The sequence below is a fragment of the Rattus norvegicus genome, chromosome 18, assembly GCF_036323735.1.
Source record: "Rattus norvegicus strain BN/NHsdMcwi chromosome 18, GRCr8, whole genome shotgun sequence".
In the NCBI taxonomy this organism is placed as follows: Eukaryota; Metazoa; Chordata; class Mammalia; order Rodentia; family Muridae; genus Rattus; species Rattus norvegicus.
In genome coordinates this window covers 74661343-74689280 of record NC_086036.1, presented here as the reverse complement: position 1 = coordinate 74689280, position 27938 = coordinate 74661343, and the positions used below count along the sequence as shown (strand labels likewise).

At 43.7% G+C, this 27938-nt stretch overlaps 1 protein-coding gene and 1 long non-coding RNA gene across 8 annotated transcripts in view; one reads left to right on the top strand and one right to left on the bottom strand.

The window, feature by feature from the left end:
* Positions 1-19521, bottom strand: part of LOC120098108 (uncharacterized) — a 29657-nt gene extending 10136 nt beyond the window's left edge. For 2 of the 5 annotated variants that reach the window (XR_005496082.2, XR_005496083.2), the window contains exons 1-3: positions 19402-19510; positions 15201-15269; positions 14283-14380 (exon numbers count right to left, since the gene is read on the bottom strand). This is a non-coding gene — a long non-coding RNA (uncharacterized LOC120098108). Of the gene's footprint in view, positions 1-14282; positions 14384-15200; positions 15270-15522; positions 15756-19401 lie in introns of all 5 variants that reach the window. The other 3 variants (XR_005496086.2, XR_005496085.2, XR_005496084.2) reach the window with 3 other exon arrangements.
* Setbp1 (SET binding protein 1) overlaps positions 1-27938 on the top strand; it is a 361840-nt gene that overhangs the window by 138175 nt on the left and 195727 nt on the right. The gene's annotated exons all lie outside the window — the stretch shown is intronic.

Here is a 27938-nt window from a genome sequence, read left to right as displayed (position 1 = left end):
CCCTTAGTCCCTGTGACCTGCTTCTTCCAACTAGATCCCACCTCCTAAGTGTTTCAGATTTTCCCCAAACCGTGCCAGCAGCTGAGAACAAAGTGTTCAAACACACAGCCTTGGGGAGCGTGTTTCATATTCAACCCATCACATTGGCATTTAATTACTGTCAGAGAACTTCCATTCAAACTGCCTCAGAGTAAATAGTGTCTACATTCTTTAACTATTAAGTCTAAAGTTCTCTTTATAGAGTATACAATCTGTCCTTGTGATTGGCTTGGGAAGCCAAGGGAAACTCTGCGATCCACTCTGCCTCTTTTTCTTCCCCGTCTCTCTCATTCGCCGATTAACCCCACTACAAATACCATAGGTATCTCAACTTGTCATAAAGTACTGAGCTTAGGTTTCCTACCCATCCCAGCTATGCAGAGAACATAGCGCCTTTGCAGGTACCACACGGCAATGGCCAACACCCTGTTTGAAACCCACGTCTCGACTTTGCCTGTCTCCAGCCACCTTCTGTGAGCAGGTGTAGGTGCATTCATTCTTAGTCAAAATTTTGTGTCTTGAACTAGAAGAAAATTCATCTTTGCTTACTAGTTCCTCATAAATGATTTATTAGAATAGCTTTCTGCCTACACAAAACTTGAAGTGGACATTCCCCTAGGTATGTTATCTTCTAGGTGATGCTAATGAAAAGAATGTGTGGCCATCCAACCAAAGCAAAATAGCCAAGGAAACCAAATGCAACCCACTGGCAGCTCCTTCTTACTGAAGTAAGCTCTTGTATTGTAAGTGGTTAGATGAGAGGAAAACACAGTAGGGCCTACATGACATTTAGCACTTGTACTGAAAGCATTGGCTCTAAAAAAAAAAAAAAAAAGACTTGTACTTATTTAGGCCCAGGACTTGAAGATTAAGTTCCCCACAAGTCCAAGTCATTCTAGAACAAGTCACAGGCTTGCTTAAATCAAGAGAACTCAGAGCTGACTGCAAACCGAATCTCTTTCATATGTGGGGATTTTGCGAGAATGTAAAATGGAATAGGTTTCCTCAGCCAATGTGTCAAACAGAGGAGAAGACAAGAGGGCCAAGGATGTTTGGAGTCCAGTGCCTTTTACTTCACAGATAGTGAAAACTGAAGCCACCGATCTTGTTACCCACATCACTCTGCTAAGCTGAAAGGTCTTGAATTAAACAGTGAGGTTAGAACCACCCAGGTATGAGATTAGTGAAGTTTAGTGAGAGCAGACACTGATGATCACAGCTGTGCTGTCCCCTTGGCTTAAAGGTGGTCATGGCAATAAGCTCTTGTGACTGAGCCACTCGCTCCCCAGTGACCTGGCAGGTGGCATCCTCACTCTCACCACAATTTCCCCCTGGATTCTGTCTATATAAACCTGCCTCAATCTTAAATGAGATACAGTAACTTCACAGGTAACAGTGAGGAGGTGAGAAAGGCAGTGTGACTTTCAGGCTGCAGCTTTCTTCTGCCTGTAGAAGTATGCGGAGTTGACCCACCTTTCAGGACCTTCCCCAAACCCAGTTTCTTTGATCCATTTCATGGCTTCTACAACCCTGGAACATCTGAGATTTTCTTCTTGTGCTGTGCTCAGCAACACGTGTAAGGTCTTGAGTGACTTCCTTGAATGGCTGTGGTTTGTGGTTTATGTGCACGTGTATGGCTTGCTCAAACATACCTTCTCGGAGGTATCACATTAAAATAAGTTTATTTATCGAGACAGCATCTTCCCAGGTAGTTCACCGTGAAGCTCAAGCTGGCACTAAGCTCTCCGCAGTCCTGTCTCAATCTTCCAAGTACTAGGATCACAGGCATACAGCACCATGCCCAATTCCTTAATATCTATTGCTAATTTTAGTGCTATGACCACTAAGGGCCCCAACTCCACAGTTAGAGCTTAGTGGATTTCCTTGGAAAAGAATTATCTTTACATAGTAGACAGTATTTGCAGGCACAGTTTCAGGAAACACAAGATTGCTTGATCTAAAAGGCAGTTTTCAAATCAAACCTTTAGAATCTTAAGGACCTAAAGGGAATTTGGAATAAAAATGTATGGAGTAGAAGACAATGACAAATGGGTTCGTCCACTCTGTGACAGTCTTTGCTTGGCCCTTTCATCCCTTCATGCTCATGGAGGAAGGGTTGCTAATTCCTGAATGATGCAGATTCTTAATGGAGATTTAATTAGTAGATGATATAAGTAGTCCTAATAGAAACAACATTTTTGCCTGGGGTGGGGGCACCTCACTCATTCTGTCATTTGCAACAGTTTAGCCAAGCAGAATGACCAATCTCGGTGTCAAAACCAGAGTCGAAGTCCTAACACCATTACAGGTTAGCTGCCAGATCCCTCCTAAGGAAGATAAGGTTTTAGAATTTCTGTTTTCTTACCTGGTAATAAATACCAGCTGCTTTGATATTGTGAGGATTCTTTAAAATCCCGGCTGAGCCAACAGTCTGAGACTTGGAAGACGCTCTGTCTATCTTAGCTGAATCTTTGTGAATCTTTTTGTAAGTACCAGTGATTGGCACCCTGTCACAGGCATTGTAGGGGAAGCCAGTGCATCTCAGGTAAAGATAATGCCTTTTCATTGGTCTAAAGTGTACTTGGTCCTTTGGAATCTTGTGTGATTGTTTTCTCCCTAGAGCAAGGAAATGGGTGGTAAAGAGATGTGGAGAGCTAGACCAAGTTTTTCCCCCTTCCTGGCCTCCCCTGCCCCTCCTCCATGTTTCTGCTACCAGTTACTAGTTTGTCACAAAGGGTTATTGCATGTGGCTCTCTGGTTACTTTGGACCAGTTGGACCTGCCCCTGTCACAGGCCCCTTTCGGGCCATTCTTTTTCCCCTCTCAAAGGACCCCAAAAGGGGGTCCCAGGGCCCAGGGCTGTGCCCCAGGTTGTTTCACAGAAGAGGTGTTGTTCAGTAGAAAGGCATGTGGAGTCCCAGGGTGAGAAAGAGGAGGACATTATCAATCATGGGCTGTTAAAAGCCAGGAGAGAGCAGGGAGTGCTAGCAAGGGCTGAGGACTGAATTGAAGTGGAGGATTTTTACCCCCCTGTCCTTGCTGTTGCCCTTGTTGAGGGAGAGTTTTCTTGGACATCTGCCCAGACACATGCTGAGTTAAAGAAGCAGCAGGACACATTCTTAAAGAATGAATTGGGAAAGGGGAAAGATCTGGGAGTGGGGAGGGAGGAGTGCAAAAGAACCAAGGAATGATTCCAAAGTCCAAACAAAAGAGGCCCCTGTAGCCCAGCCCTCCTGCCCTGCTGTGGTTCAGATGGTGGTTTGTTTAGCACATAATCCAGGGATACCCAGGCTCCCTGATAGCTACTTTAAGCCCACAAAGGGGTCACAGAGACTCTGGATTTCCTTGAGTGTTCTTATTTCAATGTAGTCTGTGCAGGGTGCTGTCCTTACCCAGGGCCCAGAGAGGTTCACAGGAGAGCCTCAGTTCACAATGCAGGTGGAGATATCTTGAGCCTGATGATTAAATATCATGTAAAAGAAAAATATTGGAGGTTCGGAGTGCTTTCCGAGGCAGCTTCTAGTTAATAAGATTCCTAATATACTTCTTGACACGAGAGAAGCAAAACCATTGTAAAAATGGCTACTGGCTGGATTCTAAATACAATCACCTCATTGGATTATGCCAATTCAGACTCCCTGTGTGTAGTGACTAAATTAGGTACTAATAAGTCAGTTGCTAAATGGACAGTAGCTATGGAGCACCCATGACAGCTCATACTAATTTTTGTTGTGACACACATATATATGTATGGAATGTAATGTCACTAAAAATACCCAGTGTCTTTGTCTTATGCAAGCTTTTAGAAGATGCAGATATATTTCAGCTTATCATATCTAATCAAAGATTGAATGGTCAAAATTTTCATCTAAGATACATTTTTCTTTTTCACCTTGATTTTAGAGGACAGAGTAGGTGAACAAGCCACAAAGCCCAAGAATGAACCAATCATACAAGTTACATTGCAATTGCTAAATGTGGCATCTCCTTCAGTTAAACACTGTGCACCTTGTGTGCATGCTGCTTCCTCATCCTGCTGACCTACCCAGCTATTCCATGGGTACAGTTCTTCCTCTGTATCCCTATAGAGGAGAAAGAGAAAGGAGTGCAAAGGAAAATGGCAAGATGGCGTCAATTCAGTTCAAGACATGCTCAGACCCTGTAAACACACACCTTCGAAAGCATGAAGGATACCCAGTGGCAAACTTAAGAACGTTTACATTATTTCCAAACAACAATAAGTATTCACGTCCCAAAGTGTCTTTTCTCCAAACTGGGAACATAATACTGCCATTGCAGAATGTGGTTAAAAGTTCCCTTGTTTCTTTTAGTCACTGATTAAAAAAATAATAATAACAAAACAATAAAGGAGAACTATAGTAATGAATGTGTCATCAAGTGCTCCCCAGTAGACCGTGAGGGGGTCTACACTGAGCAGAATCCTGAGGTGAAATTGGTGGAGAATACTCCTTCTGGTTCTATCTCACAGCAATGAGGACAACAGGGAGTAGGACCTCTGAGTTGTCACATGCCACATGTCCTGACCTGTCAAATCCAGTAATGACTCAGTAGATAGAAATTCAGATACAAAGCACCAGGTGTCACCTTGAATGTGGTGATTTCTTTTCTATGCCATTCAAAGGTGATTTCTCCAGTGCTGGCTCTACCCCTCTCCTAGTCTGTATAATGTGTTAGGTTTGACTAAAGACGGTTGATTGACAGGAGGACAGGGGAGAATGAGAGGAACACCTCCACTGCCTTGTGTGTTTGCATGGCGTTTCCTCCACACGGGCTGCCGCCATCTTCGGTTCATATCTTGAAGCCCTGTGCTCCCCTGTGATTGAGTTAGTTAAATGATCTCCCACAGTGTATCCCTGAACCTATAGCATCAGGGCTCTCACAAGAAGAGGTGCCACAGGGCTCAACTGCTCTCTTTTCCATGTGAGCACAGAAAGCAGACGAGAGCCCTCAGTAGCATCTGGACTCTGCTCTAGGTGGAATATTCCTTGTCTGAACTGCCTGGGATGTTTCGGACTTCAGTCGTATTTCTGACTTAACCGTACATACATGAACTTAAACTGTATCAGAGATAAAACCGGTGTGTAAATGAAACATTCCTCCGGGTTCATACATGCATGTGTGGCAACTGAAGACATTGATTTTTAGAGAGCAACTGGTTCCCTGAGCCCAAGTGTGGGGCTTTCTCCACTCCTGGCCCCACATCGGAGTTTAACAGTCTCTCTGATTTTGGAGCATTTCAGAGTTGAGATTTTGGGGTTTGGGATACCCCTGTGTAGCTTGGATTTGCATGCTTTCTGAATGACAAGAAAATGAGTTTTCTACTGTCTAGTGACATGATATAACTGTATGAGATCCCCTTTTTTAAAACCTATGTCTCAGATATTAGAGCAGAATTAGAGACTATGAAATCCTCTCTTCTAACTCCTCTAAGAAGGCTAATGTTCATTTAATGATGACACGGAAACTCCCGGAGGAAAGACAAAGATTCCCTCGAAGCCTCTTGAACAAGGCCTGTGTAGGGCCATTTGTGTTATCAGAGCTAACAATGTGCTGCGACTCTTCTAGCCCTGGCTTCCTAGTGCACTCTCTGGCTGTTGAGGATTACAAGTGCAGGACATCACATGTTTTTGATTTTCCAAATCATATTGGTCCTGATAATGATTTCTCCTCTGGTCATTTATATCTATCAATCAGGCTAAATTTTATGATGAAACAAGTTTAGAATTAATTTAAATGGATTAAGGTAGTCAGTCAATTAACTGATAGTATTTTAACATCTTAAGAGTAAATAAAAAAGCTCAGAATACCCAAGGTACAATTCTCAGACCATATGAAGCTCAAGAAGAAGGAAGACCAAATTGTGGGTGCTTCACTCTTTCTTAGAAGGGAGAACAAAATACTTCCGGGAGGTAGAGAGAGGGAGGGACTTGGGGGAAAGAAAGAAGGGGGAGGGGGAAAAGGTGGGCAGGATCAGGTATGAAAGGAGGCAAGGGTGATATACAGAGGGTGAGGAATTTGAACGGAGGTGTGTAGCAGTGGGGGATAGGGAAGGGGGGAGGGCATAGCCATCATCAAGTCTCAGATGCCAGTAAAGCAAGAGGCTCCCAGGACCAACAGGGATGAGATTAGCTGAAATGCCTAACAAAGAGGAGGGAGAAACTATAGAGACCACATCCAGAGATTAGGCAGGGCCCTGGTTGGGGGGTTTGGGGGAAGGGATCATCTACTCATCTACAGATAACCCAGAATGGCCCCTGTCTAAAGGAAACACAGGGGACAAAGTGTGGAGCAGAGACTGAAGGAAAGGCCATCCAGAGACTGCCCCATCTGGGGATCCATCCCATATACAAACACCAAACCCAGACAGTATTCTGGATGCCAAGAAATGCTTGCTGACAGGAGCCTGTTATAGATGTCTCCTGAGAGGCTCTGTCAGAGCCTGACAAATACAGAGTCAGAGGCTCACAGCCAACCATTGGACTGAGCATGGGAGTTAGAGAAAGGGCTGAGGGTTTGCAACCCCATAGGAAGAACAACAATATCAACCAACCAGAGCTCCCAGGGACTAAACCACCAACCAAAGAGCACACACAAAGGGACACATGGCTCACAGCTTATGTCGCAGAGAATAGCCATGTGGGGTATCAGTAGGAGGAAAAGCCCTGGGTTTTGTAAAGACTCGATTTCCCCAGTATAGGGGAATGCCAAGGCGGGTAGGTGAGGTGGGAGTGGATAAGTGGGGGAGCACCCTCACAGAAGCAGTGGGGAGCAGGGATGGGAGAGGGAGTTTGGAGAGGGGAAATGGTGAAAGCGGATAACATTTGAGATGTAAATACATAAAATATGCAATAAAAACAATTAATTTAATTAAAATCCCAGGGCTGCCACAACCTGCATCCCATGTTCTTAAACCAAGAATGACATGTATGTTCAGATTTCTGTTTTGGCAAACTTGCAGCATTCTGGTTGTTTAAGCAATCTGAGAAATCAAAATCAGGGCTTTCCACTCAATGTTGGGTGCTCTGGCACTGAGCTCCCACTCTACAGCCCAGCCTGCACTCAAACTCGGGAGTTTATAGCCCTGACCTCCTGGTGTCTGAGTGACAGGTGTGGATCACTATTCCCCAGTGGCAGCGCTCTATCTAAGATCTCCAGTCATCATCAGACATTGAGTGTGTTTATGCTTAGAGAGTACTGAAAATGGGTAAAAGAACTTGCTCGTAGTAGGGAGCTGTGTACTAGAACATGCTACTTATGAAAGAATTGGCCCTACAAAGATCCAGCCAGATGATTCTGCGACAGAGGGTCTACTGGTTGAGTCCCTGTCTTTCTTTAATTCCTTCGACCTGGCATAGTTCCACCTGTGTAAGATAAACTATACCCAAGGCCCAGTTACTGTCTACGTTTGGGTTGTAGACCATCCTGTAAATGTTTATTTCCAGGGGACACTACCACTTGCTAAGTAACTAAGTGTGATTTGGTATAAGATCATGCTGTAGAAGTATTTGTTCTATTAAATCAGAAAACATGCTATGTGATACAGTATGTTTCAAATGGTTACAAAAGGCACTGTTGCTGTGCATGTTAATAGAAACTATGTAATTTAAAAAAATGCCCACTATGTGGGGGTGAGGGTTGAGATCTTCATGCTGGAATTTCCAGGACTTTTAAATCAGTGCCGAACGAAGCCTGCGTTATGGATATACAATGGGAGAAGCCATCAGTGGTATAATCTGAACAGGATTTTTCAAAACTACCTTGACTGTGGTCAGGAAGAGCTGGCACTCTTAGCAGAGCACATAGACTGTGGGACTTCTGATGCAGTTTTTAAACTAAAAATCCTTTATTGATGGTTGCAAACATAGAGAGTTTGTTTTATGATTTTTGAGACAGGGTCTCTCTGTGTAGCTCTGTGTCCTGGAGCTCACCATGTAGAACAGGCTGTCCTCAAACCCAGAGATCGGCCTGCTTCTGCCTCCCAAGTGCTGGGATTAATGGAGCGTGCCCCCCATGCCCAGCTGACCTAGATAATATTTTACCCAGTTATGAAAGCTGTGGACTTGCTGTGTTGATCTCTGTCTCTTTTCTATTATAGTGCTACGTGGTTTATTTAAAGGACCATAGAGCTACCTCAAACGGGAAAATGGCAGAAACAGAGGTGGCTGTGGGAGGTGTTTGCCGCTGCCCCCGTCACACTCAGGAGTTCCCTGATTTGTCTGCTGATGCTGAACAGTGGAAACTTTCAGGGTTTGATCAGATGGGAGCTGGGTGGGCCAGCACTCAGAGAGCAGACTTACTGGTTGTTGGCCAGAATACATTTTTATTTTCAATTTCTACAAACAGTGAACATGGGGAAACCACACCTACAATGTAAAACATAACTGTCAGAATAAGACTGAAGTTTTCTGTGGACCGTGGAAAGCATGGTGGGAGGGTAGGACCCTGTACGTTGGGGACTTGATCTGATTCCAAAAGTCTGGAGTTATACAAGGGCACACTGTGTTTTCTCTAGCTCGAAGCATTTCATGACTTCCTCAGGGAGGGAGTGGATCTGTGCAAAGCATCAGGAGGATGGGGACTAGAGAGCCTTTGCAGAAACGTAATTCGTCTTTCTGCTCAGTAACTTTCCAGAATTCTTGTTTGGTAAGGCCAGGAAGAAGGCTGTCAGTTTACTATTGTTTTTATTCCTAGCTCTCTTTATATATATATATGGAAAGTAAGACAGCAAGGCACAAAGCTGACTGCATTTCGTGAATCTGGTGGAGACCTGTGCGTGCGCCTCTGTGGATGAACGGATGGCTTCACTCAAGTGGAGAGGAGTGTGAGCTCAGTTTGATTAACTTTTAGGATCATTTTAGAACCTTGCTCCCCAAGGAGTGCAAGAGTGTTTCTACCCACATGTATGTAAGCCATCACGTGTGATCAAGGGGAGTCTTGTGTGAATACGTTTCAGAGCACGTCTTCCAGAGCCTTCTATCCTGAGAGCTTTAGTACTAACCCGAATCACCAGCATTTTCCATTGGGCGAAGAACCCAGATCTCACCCTTGCTTTCTGTGTCCGGTTTCTCCCTTTGAGATACCACAGGATGTTTAGTTACATTGTCCAATTCTGGCCTTTTATTAGCCCTAGATGATTTGTGATGCTCAAACACAAGGCTGACACTGAAAGCAAATGGGTATTGGAATAAGGCATTAAAAATAATAGATGTTTGCACCTCATCTCTTGGAAACCATGTTTGTTGGGCAAGTGGTTAATAGCCAGATAGCTGGTGTTTAGAAGCTATTTGCTGATTATTTAGTAGATTGGTTTGGAGTGTGCTGAGAGGGAAAAACAAAGTGGTTCCCATGGTAGGAAAGGTCACATGGTCTCTGGTGCACACAGTGTGAGTGAGCCCCTCCCAGAGGGCCCTTTATTGCCAGACTAGCCAGGTGCGACTAGATGCCATTTAGAAAAACAGGGAGTTAGAAAATGCCTAGGCTTCTAATGCACACAAGGAACCCCAACCCCTCTTACCTTGGTCATACACCAGTGAGTCTACCAACCCTTTGACAATATTCTATAACATGGCAATTTTTAAACCTGATCTATGCTGCTCCTTAGAGATGATGGCCTCGCCGCAGGAATCCTGATCACCCCGATTCTCTAATCACTCTCCTAGAAATGCTATGTCCCAGGAACACAGTCTTCTCAGAAGACCTCTCTGGGCTTCTCCTTCATTAGGTTCTATCCTTGGGATCCAAATTAGTTTTTATGAGAGCTAAAGTCCAATGGCTATCTACTAGGTCTTGCCTATTTCCCCAAATCCAGGGTCCTTTGGATCTCCCCTGTAAACTTCCCTTCTCTACTTCTTCCCCTCTAGGTTGATGTGCCCTGTGGGTTCTGACTATTGGAACCTGGCCAATAACACTGTATTCGCTTTTCCTTCTCTGGGCCTCACTGACTCTTGAATGAGAAACAGCTGCCTGCCCTCCTCCCCTGCTCCCGTTACAGGATTAAACAAAACTCATGCTATTCTGTAAGCAAAGGCACAGATACTGCACCTTGGCCCCCAAAGCATTTTATATTTGTGTTTTAATCTCATTGGGCAGACATCTAGGATAGGCCAGGGAAGCAAGAGAGCACGATGATTCACTTCAAGACTGTGGTTTAGGACCTAAGCCCTCCAATGTGCCTAGGAGTCATGTGGCTGTGCATCGGTATTGAGAGCTCTCCTGACTGGGGTCCAGGGCACTGAGTAATAATATGCCTGAGAGTTCATTCACTGGGCATATGGAAGCCACCTGAAGCATCTCCACAATCAGTACTGGTTTTCTGGGAAGTGCAGTCCTCACTGGACCTTCTGATTCATTCTAGAGACAGAGGGTAGACCTGCAAGTGTGCCTCACATTCACCTGAGTTTGGCAGTCTTCACTTGGGGTGGGTTTGGTGTTAGCAGCAGTTAAATGTGGGGGAGAAACATCTTCCTAAGAAGAGCAAACTTCTGAGGCATCACGGTGTGTTTCCGCAGCGTTCTGAGAAGTGAGACTATGGTGGTTTGCTGTGGTTCAGAAGGCAGGGAGGAGAGTCCTTGGGGAGTTGTGGGGGTGTCAGAGTCTGGAGGGCACCAAACTCTGTATCCAGCGTTTGGTCTTTCTCTCTCTCAAATGGCTGGAAACTGGACCGGGCATGGCAGCGAAATACTGCTGAATATTTAGAGCCCAGGGAACAAGTGAGTTATCAGTACTTTATGAGAGAAGATTAGTGGTTTCTGCATGTAACAGACTACCAGTGGTCACACATTATTTCAGAACCCCTGTAGCCCACATGGACTAGAACTACTTGATGGTGATCTTCCTCTGTGAGTCTCTACAGTTTGAAGGTACAAGCACACACCACTGCCCCCAGCCTGTCTCTGTCTCTGTCTCTGTCTCTTTCTTCTCTCTCTCTCTCTCTCTCTCTCTCTCTCTCTCTCTCTCTCTCTCTCTCTCTGTTACAGATGTAGCCATGGTCACATTCATTTGTGAAAGTCTGAGGAGGTTGGCAAGTGTGTCCTGCTCAGTCACTGTCTGCATTACTACAGTGAGACAAGATCTCTCACTAAACCTGGAGCTAGGCTGGCTACAATCCTGCCTCTGCCTCTCAACAGCGCCGGGTTACAGGTGCCCATAAGGTCAAGCCCAGCCTAACTGGGAATATTATTACACAATAATATCACAGTACCCATGCTCAGAGCTTGCACTCCATGCAATAACTGGCGGCTCATGCTCTATGCTCACACTCAGTCTGGGCAGTTAGGACACTGCCCGTAGGAGGATGCATGGCCTTTTGTTAAACAACTCATTTGACCGATGAAGAGTATGAAAGGCAAAGTCTGTAAGGCAAGGCTCAAAAGAAAACAAATTATTTTACATTAACGAATGACCAGAAAATTTCATGGTGAATGTACTCTTTTGTTTTTTCTGTTGTTGTTGTTGTTGTTGTTATGTTTTGTTTGGGTGTTTTTGTCTTACTGTTTTTTCTTTCTGCCAATTTTTTGGTCTTGTTTGTCTTGAGAGGGTGCACATAATATTAGGCAGGGAGGGAAGTTCAGGAGGGGAGACACATGACCAAACAAAGCAGTGTATAAAATATTTTAAATGACACAAAGGAAGGAAACTGAAAAGGACTCCAGGAAGGGGAGGATCTTGAATTCCATCAGAATAGAAAACCAAACAGAAGAATACAGGAAGAAGGGTAGGGCGATAGCTTAGGCTGTAGGAGTGCCTGGATTTGAACCTGCAGCACCCAAGTAAAAGCTGGGTTTGGCCTCTTTAGCTCATGTAAACCCAGTGGCAGACAAGATTACTACCAGCCTAGCTCAGCAAGAGACCCCATGTCACTGCAGTCAAGCAGAAAATGACCAAGCAGGATGCTTGTCATCCTCCTCTGACCTTCACACATGCATGAGTGTCCAAGGCTACATCTACACCCTGAGGTCCAGCCTGGGCTACGTGTGGCACCTTCTTTTTAAAAACAAAACAGTTATAGAACTAATTCAGAGTATATACACTGCAGGTTGCACAGTACTGTGAGGCAATGAGAGTGAATCTGTTTTGTGGGCACCCTCTGACTTAGGATGACCCCAGCTCCGATTTTCCAATATTGTTACGCTACACAATCTGTAGAAATGTGGTAGAGAGCATGCTTGGAATTTTGAATTCCTCCCTAACCCAGTGTAGCATAGTGACTCTATTTAAGGATGTTGGGAATGTCATCAGGCCATAGCTTCGCGTCACATAGCAGGGGGACACAGCTGCTCCCCCACAGTGTAGTCTCCTGCTAAGCTTTGGGGTTTTCCAGATCAAAATGTTGAATGCAGTTTTTTTCTTTTCTGATGTTTTCAACTAGTGACCTGTTTTGTATGATTCCACAGTAATCTGAGAGACACTTGAGTATAGATATCTGTAGTTAGCAGCTAGTCATAAGACCTGATGGCTTACCTTCAGTTTTCCCTTGTAAGTAAAAGCTCCCAGGGGCCCGAGGGCTGACCTCTTAGATTGTATCCTCAGCATGGACTCTGTACCTGACAAGTGTTAAGGCAGTAGTTCTCACCCTTCCTACCACTGTGGCCCTTTAACACAGTGCCTCACGTTGTGGTGACCCCTAACCATAACATTATTTTGTTGCTACTTCATAACTGGAAATTTGCTACTGTTATGAATTGTAATGTAAATATCTGATACACAGGAGCTCTGTGTGTTGAGATCCACAGGTTAAGAATCACAGTCCTAAGGAGCTACCCATGGGGAAAGAATTCACCATCAGGAGCACAGATCAGAAACACAAGTTAGTTCGGTAAATCACAAGAGCTCAGTGGTCTGGGCAGAAACAGAAGAGCCGCCTGAGTAAAATAATGACTGAGTTATGGAAGCTTTCTTTAGGACCTGATTGTTGGTTAGGGTGACCTGTATCAGGTGGTTCACATCCTTTAAGCAAGGGTAGTCCTGATGGCCTGATGCTCGATTCCAAGCACAGGTGGGTTTAGAGGTCAGCAACTTTGCGGTACTAGTCATGGCTAATTTGATTAGCCTCTTTTCATTATGCCACAACCGCACTCATGGGTGGGCTAGAAGGGAACTGCTCTGTTCTTTCGGGAGATGCCTTCTGGAGCATGTTTGCCTTGTGATAATTCCCTGAGAGACAACTCTTTGGTCCCTTTCTGAATTTTCAATTATGGCCTTCTCTCCGCCTCACAGCCCTACAAACCTAACCCTGCGAACTTAGATGTTTCTTCCTTAGTGCCTTGTTTGATCCTAGGTTGGGTGACATGCAGGACCGTCTATTTGTTCATGACAGTGACAGAGGTGCTGTGGGGTGTCATGATAGAAGGTACGTTTGGCCTCATCGAGGGGGCTGAAAGGACGTGGAGCTTGCAAAGTCAGTGGCTGGAAGCTTTGTTAAAGCAGCATCAGAGGAGAGCCCTGTTGGGTATAGGAGAAACGGACTTGGCAAGTATGTTAAAAATGGGGACCAAGCGAAAGAAGCACACACCAGCGAGTAGCCCTAAGAAGGAAAGGAGTCAGGAAACCATGACCAGACACCTATTAAACTCCTAACTCTTAGTTATCGTTGTTGTTCCTTGTTTCTGAAAGCTGACAGTGAAATTGACAGTTTAGAGTTTTTCTTTGTCGATGCTCTGGTTCGTTGGTGGAAAAGTGAGGCTTTTCTCTTGCGTGCTTTGGATTTCCCTTAAAGTAACAGTCAGGAAAGCCAGGTCCCAGCAGTCTTGAAGTGCATCTGCTGTAAGTGAGCTCACTGCTCCTGCATTATTCAAAGTTCATGGGCTAGCTCTTTTTATTCCCTTTGTCTTTGGACAATAAAAAATGGAGTTCCTAAAAGCCACCTTTCTTGGACCCATAGCAAGGGGAAAGCTAAGAGTTACAAAAGAAAAAGAAAAAGAAAAGAACTGGCTCTATTCTTTTACGTAGGTTTAGAGATAAACATAACAATAATGGTGTGTGCTCTTGATCTGATGTGTTTGTGGGGAGGGAGTTTGTCACAGTACCCATTTCTGCCCCTTGGTTGGGAGGCAAAGCAGAGCCTGGGTCTGGCACAGCACACAGTTTGGACTGTGCTATGTTTCTAACAGTGTACCCAGAAGCATAGGCGACTGAATTCTCACAGGGAATTAAGACTCCCCACAGAAGACTGCGCCCAGGTGAAGAAAGTTGGAAGACCCCACTAATGAGCACCGCATTTCTTACCTTGTTCTCGGGCATTGATGACCTCGTTGATGTTTTCGGAGTTTTGCAGTTTATGTCCAAGTGCCCGCTGAACAGTTTTTAGCCATTTGAAGACGATTCTGCTTAATTGTAGAGGAAGTAAAGCCTTTAGTCAGTCAAAGCGTTAAGAGACTGAGAACGTGGAGTAATTCGGTACCTTGTGAGATGAGACAGATGAGAGGGGCCGACTGTGGCCTTACCTATCTAAATAGTGATTAGAAAAATTGGCTGTGGACAGCATCAGTTCTGGCAGGAAGAAAATGTTTTACCCATCAGGGAATGTAGCAGGAAGCCAAAAGCCTGGTGTGCCACTCGCAGGCTGAGTTCTTTTTTTTTTTTTTTCTTCTTTCCTTTCTTAAGTTCCCTCGAGGCAGGGAAGAATTAAGATAAGAGACAAACTTAGCTGTGACCAATTGTATCAGTTGCCCAGTGATATCTTGAGGGTCCTCAGTGGTTGAAGACTCCCATGAATGGAGAGATAGGTTTGAAGAGTGGGAGAAAGTACAGGTCATGTAGGCTGGGCTCAAGGATGAATGGTGCAGACCCAGCTGGGATGCAGATCTCTCATAGCAACAGTAGAAGATACATTAAACAGAACTGGATCTGCATCACTCAAAGTCAGATATTATTCTCCTAGAGAGACATATTAAAGAAGTATTTGTGGCAGTCTAGAAAGAAACTGTTTGGAGGGGGTGGGGGTCACAGGTAAGTGTGAATACTTTGTCCATGTAGGGAACTTGCATGTGTGTGTGTTTTTTTGTTTTTGTTTTTTTTTTTTTAAGAAAATAGGGTTTTATGTTGGGGAAGGAAGCCCAGTTAGTAAATTTCTTGGAGTTTGATAGTCACCGGAACCCTACTAAGGTCTGCTAGGCTCCTTGTAAATACCATGGAGATGCTCACCTGTGTGTGTGCCCTTGTAGGTCTTTGGAAGCCCTTGATCTCCTGGCCCATCTATTCAGGTTGAACATTCTGGAGGGAGAGGGGGAGAAAGAAATTGGCTTTGTACTGTTACTACCCATTGGACTCTGTGGTTATACTCTCTTGCTGGCAGCATAAGGCTATGCAAGAATTCAAGGTTAACCAATCTCTTCCTTTTTTATTTGAAGTCAGTCACAACTCTTTAGGGGTTACTCTTAGGGGACTATAAGGGGCCCTTCAATGTCATCTATTATGATGTGGAAAGTTTAGTGAAAATGTGGAGGGTCTGTCTGCAGTGACTCACCTCTGTCCAGAGTGTACATTGGCGAGAGTCCAACATCTAGACGCACCATGACTTTTCTGACCCAGAGGCCTGGTGCTCACTCAGAGTTCCAGGTCTTGTTTTGTTTCTTGGGACACATTGAACTTGAATGAGGACACTTTCCACTTCAGCCCTCAGTCAGAACTGGATCTGTCCCCCAGCTATGCTTGTTGAGCACAACATTAGGGACAGTCATCCTAAAGATAGTGAAATGGCTGAAAATGAAGTCATTACATAGTGTTTAGATGAATCTTGACAAAGGTGGATTTTAAAGGCAGTCTTGCCTCTGTTCCCTAAGAAATTAAAGCCTCAGAAAGCAAGCTGAAGTCACAGGTGTTATCACCTGGTGAAACATAAAATGTGCTTTCTTTAAATGATTCTTTCAAATGTTACCAGGATCAATGTTTCAAACACAAGACTGACTTTTAGTTTCATTATAAGTGGATGGAGCTCTGCCTTTGGGAATTTTAATAACCTTATGTATGTCATAATGGATATAGCACCTTTGAGTTGTATATTTTATAGAGTTTTTACTCCACATTTTAACTTTAATTTTGCTCTCATCTTTATATTTCTATATTCAAACAGTCATCTCTGTCTTTCTGTCTAAAAACATTCCCCTTTCTCCTTAGTCTCCCATCTTTATTTTCTTAACCTGAAAAATATTTTATACCTGTAATCTGTATATAATTTAAAGATTACAAATTTAAATTTTTCTTCATCACAGGTGCGTGTCTATGCATGATGTGTGTGCAGATGTATGTGTCATGCATAGCTAAGTCTATTCCCTTTTCCACCTTTATGTTAAACGTTAATATAATATTAACATTAAACACCCACGGAGCCATCTCAACAGCCAGTACCTCTTTATTCATTTATGTATTTTTACTTGATGGTTTCTTTTCATTACCATTTTTATAAAGTTTTAAAAAATTATAAAAATAACATTATTTTACCAAATAAAATAATTTGGCATTGTAATTAAGACAACTAAAGGTTTTCTTTGAAATCTGAAAACATGGCTATTGTATTAAATATCAAAGAGTTGATATCACAGAGACAATTTGCTAATAGTTCAGAAGTCATGTTTATTTTCTTCCTTTCCAAATAGTTTAAAGTAACTAATCTGTTAGCTTTGTTCAAGTTTTATGAAATAAAAAAAAATTAGCTTAAGTTTATATTCATGGTTACTCATTTGAAGGCCATTGTGAGTCAAAGCCTATGTATGTCTAGAGGTGAGTGTTACATGTAAACATACCACCTTTCATATATTTAAACATAGCATGAAGAAACACATGTATTGATAAACCAAGATGATAGAAAATTTACATTAAATTCAGGTATAAGACATGAGTATATAAACAAAAAAAAAAACAAACCAAACTCACAATTTAAATGGCATGTGAATTTAAATTTGTATTAAAATTAAACAAGTTAACATCATCTGTTTATTGACTGAACTCTGAACCCTATTGTGGTTGTAAGTAATCCCGGTTGTACTTGTGTTTAAAAATGTTTCTCTTTTGCATTCATCTCTGCAGAGGGAGATAATCAACTCTCACGTGTCTGTAGTTTAGCGATAATGAGCCTGAAATAGTAATCTTGAAAAACCTAGGTTTCTTTGAAGTAGCAGCACAACTAAGAAATAATCCAGTAGTTAGATTGAGAGGTTAAAAACATCTATAGCCTAGTCTCACACCTCAAACACACTGAGCAAATATACCAAGTCATAGACATGTGCTGCCAGCTAAACCACCAGACAAATTGATACACCATTTCACACAATCATCATGCACACTCTAGCAAGAAACCGAGAGAATGTATATGACAATTGCATTTAGTCATAAGACTCTTTAACCAAAAACACATTAGAAATCATGCATATTAGATGGAGTTTCACGGAAACACTGAGCAGTGCCCAGCTAAGGCAAGAAGGTCACATGGTTTTATGAAGACTCTAGGTTAAAATGTAAGCCTGTTAGTTCCGGTAGAACAGACAGAGCTAGAACTCGTCCTTTCTGTACTGTTGGGAGGGATTTGAAGTTGCAGAAACACAAAACATTTCCTTCTGAGGTTCAGGTTTAGCTTCTAGGACATACCCCAGAAGGGAGAGATACAAGGAGTCTCTACCATGTGAAGACTAGATTCCTTAATCCTAGATTAGATTCACAAAGGGGTGTTCCTCCAAAGGGTGGGGACCTAAAATATCCACAGTGTCTCAAGGTGAACATCTTAAGAAAGTGTATCGTACCTTTTACAAATGTCCTGTTAATGTGATAGCCATAAGGAATGCAAAGTAATAGCTTTACTAAGAGTATCCCTGTTGAAAGGGCCTCCTGATGGTTGAGGGATAGAGAGAAGAGTCCTTTCTCTGTCAAGGCATGAACATCTGGGTTACTCCCAGCCCTTCAGTTACCATCAAAGAATTGCCGTGGCCAGTGACCATTTGTTCAAGAGTCAGAGGGTTTTCTACTGCACAGTCTACAAAAGAAACTGGGTCTCATCCCTGAGTGCTTTGAGTGGGTGTGTGAGAGGAGAGAGAGGTTTGAATTTTGCCAAAGAGTTTCCTTACCAAGAAATCTATTTCTTCAGAGAGTCCTCTGAAAGTCCCAAGTCAAGACCTCCACAGGTCTGCCCAAACAGGAAAGCTTCTTAGCCACACTAGACAGTGCCACAGCAGACACTTCCGTGTCCATATGGTGCCTGCCACTCTGAGAGTCTCAAGTTGGGTAAAACATAAGACTGTTCTCACTTCCTTATAAAGAACACCAGATGTTGTTGGGATTAACAGATGGTGAAAGTCCATATCAGGGAAAGAAAAGTTTCTTTGGTTCACTACAGGAGCACAGTGATCTGGGCAGTAACCAGCTGCTTTAGCTGGTTATTCATGCAATACATGCATATATGTATTTGTATGTACATTTATATCCATAAATTTAACCTGTTGACCCATATAAGTTATATGCATATGCATACTTTAAGGCCAGACCATTTGGCACTGGACAACCAATTGGTGTGCTCCTTCTTGAGGCATGGTTACCTCTTCCACTTCTAGTTTTACTTTGTTGCCTACAGTTCTTTAAGATAACTACTCTGCCATTCCAATCCTTATTGAGACCTGTTCTCCTGTGGTCTCTAAGTGATGTCCTCTCCACAATATGGCTTAGAGGAACTAAATACAATCCATAAGTCAAGACATGGCCCAATGGGAGCGCTAGAGAGTATCATAGTCAACACAATTAAACTGATCATCTAAGTTATAAAATGGTACATGTCTTCTTTGAATTCAAAAGTCAACTTAAGTCTCTATCAGAATAACAAAGTTCTGTAAGGATGGATAGAAAAATATATAGTTTTAAAAATGAATGACAGCTCTCAGAAGTTACAGGAGAGACCCAGAAATAGAAAAAGGCCAATCTGTCTCTTTCAAAAAGTCCCAAGTCAACAGTGGACCACACTCAACAGAAGTCCATATAGAGATAGTACAGATCTAAAGGGAGGGGGTGTAAAAAACTTTGGTGAATGAGAATCCCAGGCCAGTTCTCCAGAGGAATTATAGTCTCTTGTTAAAGGAGGTCTCTGGACTTGTGATGCAGGGGAGGGTGAGGCTGGCTTAGCAAGTAGTGGATGGGCAAGAGCACAAGCTGGAAAGGAGGGCTTGTGTTGGATTGTATGGCCTTCTAGAAGTTTCTAAAGTCCTTGTATTCTACAGAGAAGCCAGGAGGGCCCACTGGAGCATGTAGAGAGAAGAGGAAGGCAATAAAGGTTGTAATATGAGAAGGTCCTTGCCTTGGCAGAGGCAGCAGAAGGCAGACCCAAGGCAGAGAAGTGTTAATTCGGACAGCCTTCCCTAGGGCTCACCTGCTTTGGACGGACCCTGGCAGTGTCTACATCTTGTAGAGGTTCTTTTCTGATGTCCGTTTCACTGAAGCCAGTGTCACACCAGCTCTCTGGGGCCGCAAAGGAGGAAGTGCTGTGCTGGACATGCGCAAGGACACTTTAGCTCTTGTTCCTTTTGTTCTTCGTTTTATTCTGTGTTTTATCTATTTGCTGCCCAATGCCTGTCCTAGAATCTTCCCTGTCAGTGGAAAATCCAGTCTGATCAAGATTCAATTTAAAGTCTGCTAAGAGTGCTCGCTTCAGCAGCACATATACTAAAGTCTGCTAAGAGGAAAATCTAGGACTCCCCCAAATGCTTCTTTGGCGCATGAATACATATTTCAGAAAGCACTGTGTAGTTGAAATTCAAATTCAACTGGTTGCCCTCTCTCTTATCTGCCAACCCCATATCTAACACAACAAGGAATCTCACCCAAGTAGAGAGACTTTGTCCCCCTGCTCCATGTGTCTTTCCCATGAGAAGCTGCTGAGACTCCTGAGGGCCAAGTAGTTTATTTACCACATTCCAAATGCCAAGCCAGAACGAAGCTGGGACTTCCAGGTCAAGCCAGTATGTGCTTGGCAACCTGTTCTCGGTATGAACTGGTGAAATGCATCAATGTTCCTAGAAGTGTAGCGTTTTTAAAGCAAAACCTGAAGGCAGAGCTCATAGCGTGTGTCTGTATAATAATGAAGGTTCCAGTCCTCTTGCACCGGGAAGAAATTCTCATTCTGGGGTGGGTGTGCATGGAATGGAGCAAAGGCCTTTTGTTGTGCTCTGGCAGGCAGAGGGCATAGGGTGTGTTGTCCTGTAAACTACCATGTGGAATATGGATTAAGCACAATGGTGACTCCCATTACAACAACTATGTCCTAGTCTTTTCAAAGCATCCTTCCAAGTATCTTTTTCTTCCTGTGCCGGGCCTTTCTCAGTCCTGTCACTCAAATGACTGACATAGGCACCTTATAGGGAAAAACGTGTTTTAGTGCTGTCCATTATAGCAGGGAAAATATCAGGAGCAGCTTGCACCATGCTGGCAAGTTAGAAGAGGGGCAGAGAAGGAGACAAGTACAATTAGGGACAGGATACTCCCAGGGTTTCACCTCTAGCATGATGTTTTCTCCAACTGGTCCAACCTAGCTGGTTGTTGCCCCAAACTTTCAAAATAGCCCAACCAATTTTGTATGAACTTTCCAATATGAGCCCTTTGACAGGACACTTCCTCCCTCCCCCCAAATCCTTTTCTGATTCCTCTTCTTTCTTTGGTGTATTGAGGAAGTAAGTATGGAAGACGGGGCTTGATGCCTACTAGGCTTGCACTCTGCCACTAATCTGCAACTGTCAATCTTCATGAATGGACTCTTCCCATGTGAAATGATCCTTACATACTTTACACATTTCCCATTCCTTTTGTCACAGAACATTTACACACACACACACACACACACACACACACACACACACACACAAACACACACTGAATTACCTATCAGTACTTTATAAATATAGTTCAGTATGATTTCACTTTTACCACCGCTCCCTGTTCTCCATCTGTTAAAAGAAAGTCATACCTTCCCACCCCATGGTGTAATGCAGGTATATACATCAGCCTGCTGGTTATTCCTCCCATTTCCTGAGGCAGGGATTGAGGACTGATAAATTTTTAAGATCATCTAGCACACATCAGTTTCAGCATTCCTGCTACAAAATGCTGTCCTATCCTTTCAATGGTGGAAGGAAAGAGACCCATGTGCCCTCTGCCCTATGAGACTCTGCTAAATTATTGAATGCTGTGTGTAGGGACTTCTTTGTGTCTTAGAATTCCTCCTCTACCTCTTCTCATGTGTAGATCATGCTGAAGAATCCTGACAATTGTGGAACTGTTTCTCTGAGGACTTGCCATGGCAGCTGTTTGGGAGAAGTGAAGCTTTCCCCAGGCAGTGCACCAGGACACAATGGTTTTTCTGATAAATTATAAACACTGTGATGAAAACACCCCATATGAATCTATTCTTATCCAAGCCCACTTGTTTGGTTATGAATATGAGGTTACATGTTGGCTACAGAAATGAATGGATGTCCCTTTTGTCCACAGGCCTCTGTTAATTGCCTTCCTTGCATTGCTATGCGGTCAGGGCAAGCGTGTCTACTGCGACTATTTTCTATCACTCTGCTGATGATACCATTCCTTTCCCGAGGCAGGAATGGAGGACTATACATCCCGAAGATCAGTTGTGACAGCTGTCCTGCTCCTCCTGATTTAGGCTTTTAGTGGTATTGTGTTATTTCACGGAGAATGGTACAAGTCCAACGTCCTCTGACCCATCCACATTGATTCGAAGACACAGACACATACTAAGTGATGTTTTGATTATCTGTCATTTCAGATTACCTGGGCCAAGATCATGGGTATACATTGAAAAATGTGGGAGCTCACTTCTTTCTCCAGGCGCACCATGCTCTTGCACAACCTATGTGCACCTTCTAGAATTCTTCTTTATTTCTTGTATTGCTTCTCTGCTCCTGATGGATCATGCCCAGTGGGCCCAATTTCTCCCTTTTGTTATGAAAATGGTCCACTTTCAATGGGCCATCCAGGTTCTACCTACCGTAATCTCAAATATACTCCATCTCTTTTGTCCCTCCCTCACATATCAGAGAGATGTATTTGACAGCCAGGTGCATTCAGTTTCACAGTGAACTATCTGTTCTTATCTATGTGAATGATCTGACTGCTTATCTCTGCCTACTAACATGCAACATTGTACCCCACTTAGCTCAGAGGCTGGGCAGCGCCATCCCATTGATGCCAAAGGAAGGCTTCAATATGTCTCAATCGTAGAAAGTTCTACATATCCTTTCACCCAATACTTCAGCTCAGCCCTTGCTTTCATTTGTAACAAATGCAAAAAAGTCTGGGAACTGCAAGCCAGCATCTTAACGGGCATCGTACCTAGATATTGATAGGCATTCCCGGCTGCACTAACCTATAAGTAACATGGTCAAATAGGTAGTTCTTGAGAGAGCGTCCTTCGGTGGGGGGATTCACTCCAGGGTCTTGGTTACTGTTACTTCGAACAAAAGGCTTCTAAGTTGTGGCTGTTTACTCATGCAGCTGATGAAGTGTAGAGTGGGCTGGATAGGATCTCTCTCTCTCTCTCTCTCTCTCTCTCTCTCTCTCTCTCTCCCTCCCTCCCTCCCTCCCTCATTGAATGCAAATGAGTAACTGAACCCCACTAATTATCCGTGCTCTAAGTCTTATTGTTCGCTGCTGTAGAAAACAGGCACAGTTGAGCAGACTGGACACGACACACACTGCACCTTAATACTGGGAAGTCCAGAGCTGACAATTGCTATGGCATGTAGGAGCTACACGGAGACAGATGAGACGAAGATGAACTGATCCCATTTTTAAGAGAATGAAATAAGCTCTTTAAAACTAATAACCGGGCTCTCTCTCAGGCAGCGGCTGCACGCTCCACTGTCGATTTGAGGGATGAGACCGTGATGGGACTTCTCAGCAGTGAATGATTCTCTTAATACCTTATACCTTCAAAAAAAGAAAAAAGAAGGAAGTGAAAAACAAAATTCCTGCCTTTAGTGCCTCCCCTGAAGGAGCCAAGTATTCCAAAATACAGAGAAAATGGCAGCTGATTGGAGACTGGAGAACACAGGGTCAGGCAGCTCATACATGTGAACGCCTCATCGAGGCAGGGCTCCCTGGTTGGGCATCCAGGTTGGGGAGAGAGCATTCTTTCTGTTGAGATTGTCAATTGTACCCCTTCTATGCCCTTCCATTATCCTTAGGCAATGAACAGACCAATGTGCAGTTATGGAAGTGGCTTCGGGAGGTCCTGATGCTGATGCTTTTGGACTGTCCATCAGCCAACATTGACTTCTTGCGCATTTTCTAGGACCGCAGTTATTGGTAGAGGATGGAGAGCCCTAGAGCATGACCCAGTCGTTAGGGACATAGCCCCTTGGGAGTCCAGGGCCATTTCTATAAGGATAAATTTTCGGCTCTAGAAGTGATATCAAGACGGAAGCAAAGGTCCAGTATTATGGATACCAACGTACCTAAGGTCATGACACGTGTAGAGGCTCAAAGAGGTTTATGTAGGTAATCAAAGACTTGAACTTAAAATATAAATATCTATAAGATAGAACACCCTGTAAGGGTACTTGCTGCTGGCCCCGATGACCTGAATTCAGTGTTCAGAATCCTCATGGTAGAAGGAAAGTATAGATACCTACAAGTTGTCATCTGACTGTCACATACTCCACATACACTTTATGGCAAGTACACACGCACACACACACACACACACACACACACACACACACACACACACACAATGCATTTTAAAAAATAGGCAATAATCATTTCTTTCCTATACAAATTTTAATACCCATGAACGGCAAGCACACATAACGATGAACAAAGAGATGGATGAATGAAGGACAGCTCACAATTGGTGATTGCTATCTATTGCTTAAGCAAAGGAGCCTACCAAAGCCCTACACAGTGACACACCTTCCTCCAACAAGGCCACACCTCCTCATAGTAGCACTTCCCAAGGGCCAAGCGTATTCAAACCACCACTGATCTTTTGTCTTGGTTCTTCTGGATAGTGTCTAGTCATCTGGAATTAGCACAGAGATGGAGAAGCAGGGGAAGAGATGAGATGAAAAAGTCCCTCCAACCCCGTGTTCCTATTTCACACACCTGGCAAGGGACTTGTCAAATTGGATGAAGTATTTAGGCCAGAGTAGCCAGGCTTATAGCCCCAACACTCAGAAAGAGAAGTTAGAAGAAATGAGAAGTTAAGTATAACCAGGGCTACATGATGAGTTCAGGCCAGACCATATTGTCTACACAGCAAGTTCCTCACAACAAACAAAAGTATTTTAGATCATAAAATGCACTGAGTTCCATTGTACTCAAATCTGGAGGCAAACACAGGACCCAAGTTTACCCAGAACAGGTTCTAAAATTGTCGGTTCTGGGGCCCCACCATGCACAGAAACTCACTTCCAATTGGTCAAAAATAGGTCAGAAGCACTAAGTAATAGGAGTCTTGTATGTAACCAGGCTTGGGAATCTACGATTAGCTCACCCTTGATACACAAAGAAAGAAATGGGTACCTGGGGATTCAGTTAATTTATCTGTTTTAGCTTTTTATTACTATATACCAAACTTAGTGCTTTATAATTCTAAGTCATAACTTCTGAGATATTGAGGGCAAGAATCTAGGCCAGCCTAGACAGATTGATGTGGCTCGTAGGCTCACGGTTTTGTAGGCTATAATCCTTTGATGTCTTGATGGAATAGAAGGACCATTTTAGAGGTTGAAGGTACTCATTCCCATACTGGCTTTTGGAAAGAAGCTCCAGTTTGTTGCCTGTACTTCTCTCCATGTCTGGCCGAGCTCTTAAAGCATGACAACTGCATTTTCTTAGAGGGTATGATTCACAGGGGAAGCCATGATGCCTTTCTGACCTAGTCTTGGGACTTCTTCTTACTTCTGCCACTGTCTCTTCAACTTGAGGAAACATGAAAGCTTGCTTACACTAGGGAACTGGGATTCTCCTCCTTTTTATGAGTATTTGTATACACATTAAAATCACACTTGGCCAATGCCATGTAACTACATGTCATGCTAAAGCTACAAATTTCCTGTCTGCTAGTGCAGTGCCTGTCAACTAATCTCATCATTAATTGATTGATTCTAAGTAAGGAAATCCTGATAAAATATTTAGGGTCTCATCAATTACTCCCCTCCTAAGAACGGGTTGGTTCCTCAGCACCCTGAGAAGGGTCTCTTATTAGATAAGCATGGGAGCATCCTTCTGTGGTTCACCTTGGCTTGGTTTTCTGTTTTTACTTATTAGTGTCCCCTGAAGGATCAGATCACCTTGCTAGCGGAAATATACGCACGCTCCCTGTGTGATATCCCATAACTGCAACAGCACGCCTCATAATTTCCCCCGAAGGCTTGTTGCCACCTATGCCGAGTCATTTGTATTTATGACAGCTTGAGTGTGATTTAGTGTGACCTCACTTTGATAAAAGCCATTTAGAGCTCATAAATATGGGTGACACTGCCTCCCTGGCCAGGGATCTTAAGGAAAGGGAGATTTGCATTACCATTCAACTCTCACTGTTCAAGAAAGAAGCAAGCACTGAAAGGGGGCAAAAGGAAGGAAAAGGGGAGAGAAGCCAGGAAGGTGAAAGGTCTGAGGAAGTGATGAGGAAGAGGGAGGGTGCTTCTGATGAGGGAAGCAGGCTCACATGCTTGCTCCTGGAGCCCTTTCCTGACATGGCTGGGGTATTTAAAGGACATCAGCTCAGAGAGAGGGTCAGGGGACTCACACGGGAGTGAAGAGGTCACATACTTTATGGCCCATTTTCTTCCTCCTTTAAAAGCATTGTTAAATCACAACCAAATTACTGTAGATTGTCGATTTTTATTGGACAGGAAGCCCTGTCGTAGCTTTGTCCTCACCACACAGCTCTCTGGGGATAGTTGTTGACCTCCATAGAGCAGGTTCAACCCTGTTGTTGAATCCAAGGGCTACCCCCGGGGGCCTTTGCCACCAGTATCTCCCAGTGATGGTTGGCATACCTGAGACTTCATTGGATGGTCTGAACACAGGCTGCAGGTTCCGGAAGTCAAATTGTTTCCAATCAACTGTTAGCAAGAACACTGATTTTGGAGGAGCATGGAGAGAAGCTGAGAAGAAAGTAAAACAGAGCCATTTCTCCAGTTCTGAATGGACATTAGTAGTTAGGGGGTTACTAATTTGTCCCCTCTGAATAAAGATCACATTGTGTTCCCAATCTTCCCCACAGTTACCCATTGGCTATTTAATTAAAACCAATGGGAGCTGTTAGAGTGCTCAGTGAACTGTGGGCTGGTGGAGACCCTGGAGGACTTGACAGATCCTGATGTTTCTTTCTATGAGGCAGGAAATCAGAATCATTCAGCTGGTCAGCAGGAAGCTAGCTGTGATAGGATGACTCAGCCTACAGCCATCTCATGTGTCAGTTAGTGATGGAGAGGTAATGTGTACATATGAGGAACATGACCAGGACACAGATGAGACGACTGGTCTCTCAGCCATCTAGTGTGAAAAATGGAGGCCCACATGACAATATCTTCTTCAGACCCTCATATCAGGAGTGTGGTGGTCATGTTTGCCCCATAGATATCTCTTGGTTTTGCTACCTGGGCATATTTTCCCTGCAATCTGCCACTGGTTTAGAATAGAATTTCTCTCACACCCATACCCGACAGAATTATAGACATTTGGCTTCCAGTTATAGTAGGATGAATAGCCCGACGTCCCAATAGCTCAGGACAGTGGATTCATGTAGCTCCTATTTACAGACACTAAAAGCTATGTCTCAGAACGATAGAGTATTTCATTCAGGCAGATAGAGTGAGGTTAGCTACTGTACTCTGGTTTTTAAAGTCTGGTTTGAGAAGCTGTCATACTCTGTGTATCCACCCACAGACCTCTGTGCCATACCCCTAGAGGCCCTGTGCCTCCCCTAGGGGACTTTCTCTGGACTAAGCATCTCTCCAGTCAGAGATAATGCCTTTCATGGCCAGGTAGGTGGAACCAGTAGGCTGGTGGAAAGGGGTGGTCCTTTGCTCATCCTCATAGTAAACCACCGGAGACTAGCCTAAGTCAGTACATCTTCACTGACGGTTATCCAGGAGTCTGGGATTGAGATCGCGCATCCTCCCTGGGTACCTTCATCAGAGTGTCTCCCTGGCAGACTGAGAACATGCTCTCCCTCCCTTGCAGATAAAGAACCCATCTTGATCCGTGGAACTTTTACGTTCACAAGATGCTTTCATCTCTGACACAGACTTTTGTTTATCCTTTCCCCAAAGGCTACATTTTTCTTATTACTGATTGATTGATTGATTGATTGATTGATTGATTGTATTGCTGGGGTGCAATGTGGGTGGTGCTTGTCACGTCTTGCTTCATACCAGAATTATCTGGGACAAGGAGTTTCATTTTCTCCTTTAAGTAAATCGGAGGTTAATTAAAACTCTTTGCTTTAGGGTACAAGAGGGGTGTGTTAACTATCAGGAGCTGTGTGGTATTATTATTTATAGCTTGTCAAGGGGCTGCCAGGAATATCAGCTGTCAGAACTCTGAGTGATCCTTGCCCTTGATATGTTGTTTCTGAACCAAATTCCCCCCTTCTCTCCTTTTCATTTCCCCTCCTGTTTCTGTCTCCCTGCCCCTCTTTCACACATGTCCACAGGTGAGTGTGCTCCCACATACATCTCCAGTCAAAAGAAAAACTACATCGCTTCTGCTACACCATCATGTCGTGAGCTAGAAACACTTTCTGTTTCCTACTGTTGCCATGAAATGCACTGTAACCCCGGAGGCATTCCGAGCACAGTGTTGTTTAATCAGAATCTAATCATTGCAGAGCAAGATAAAACAGCTTCTAAGAGAAGTTTTCCAGGCCCATCAAATGATTAAAAT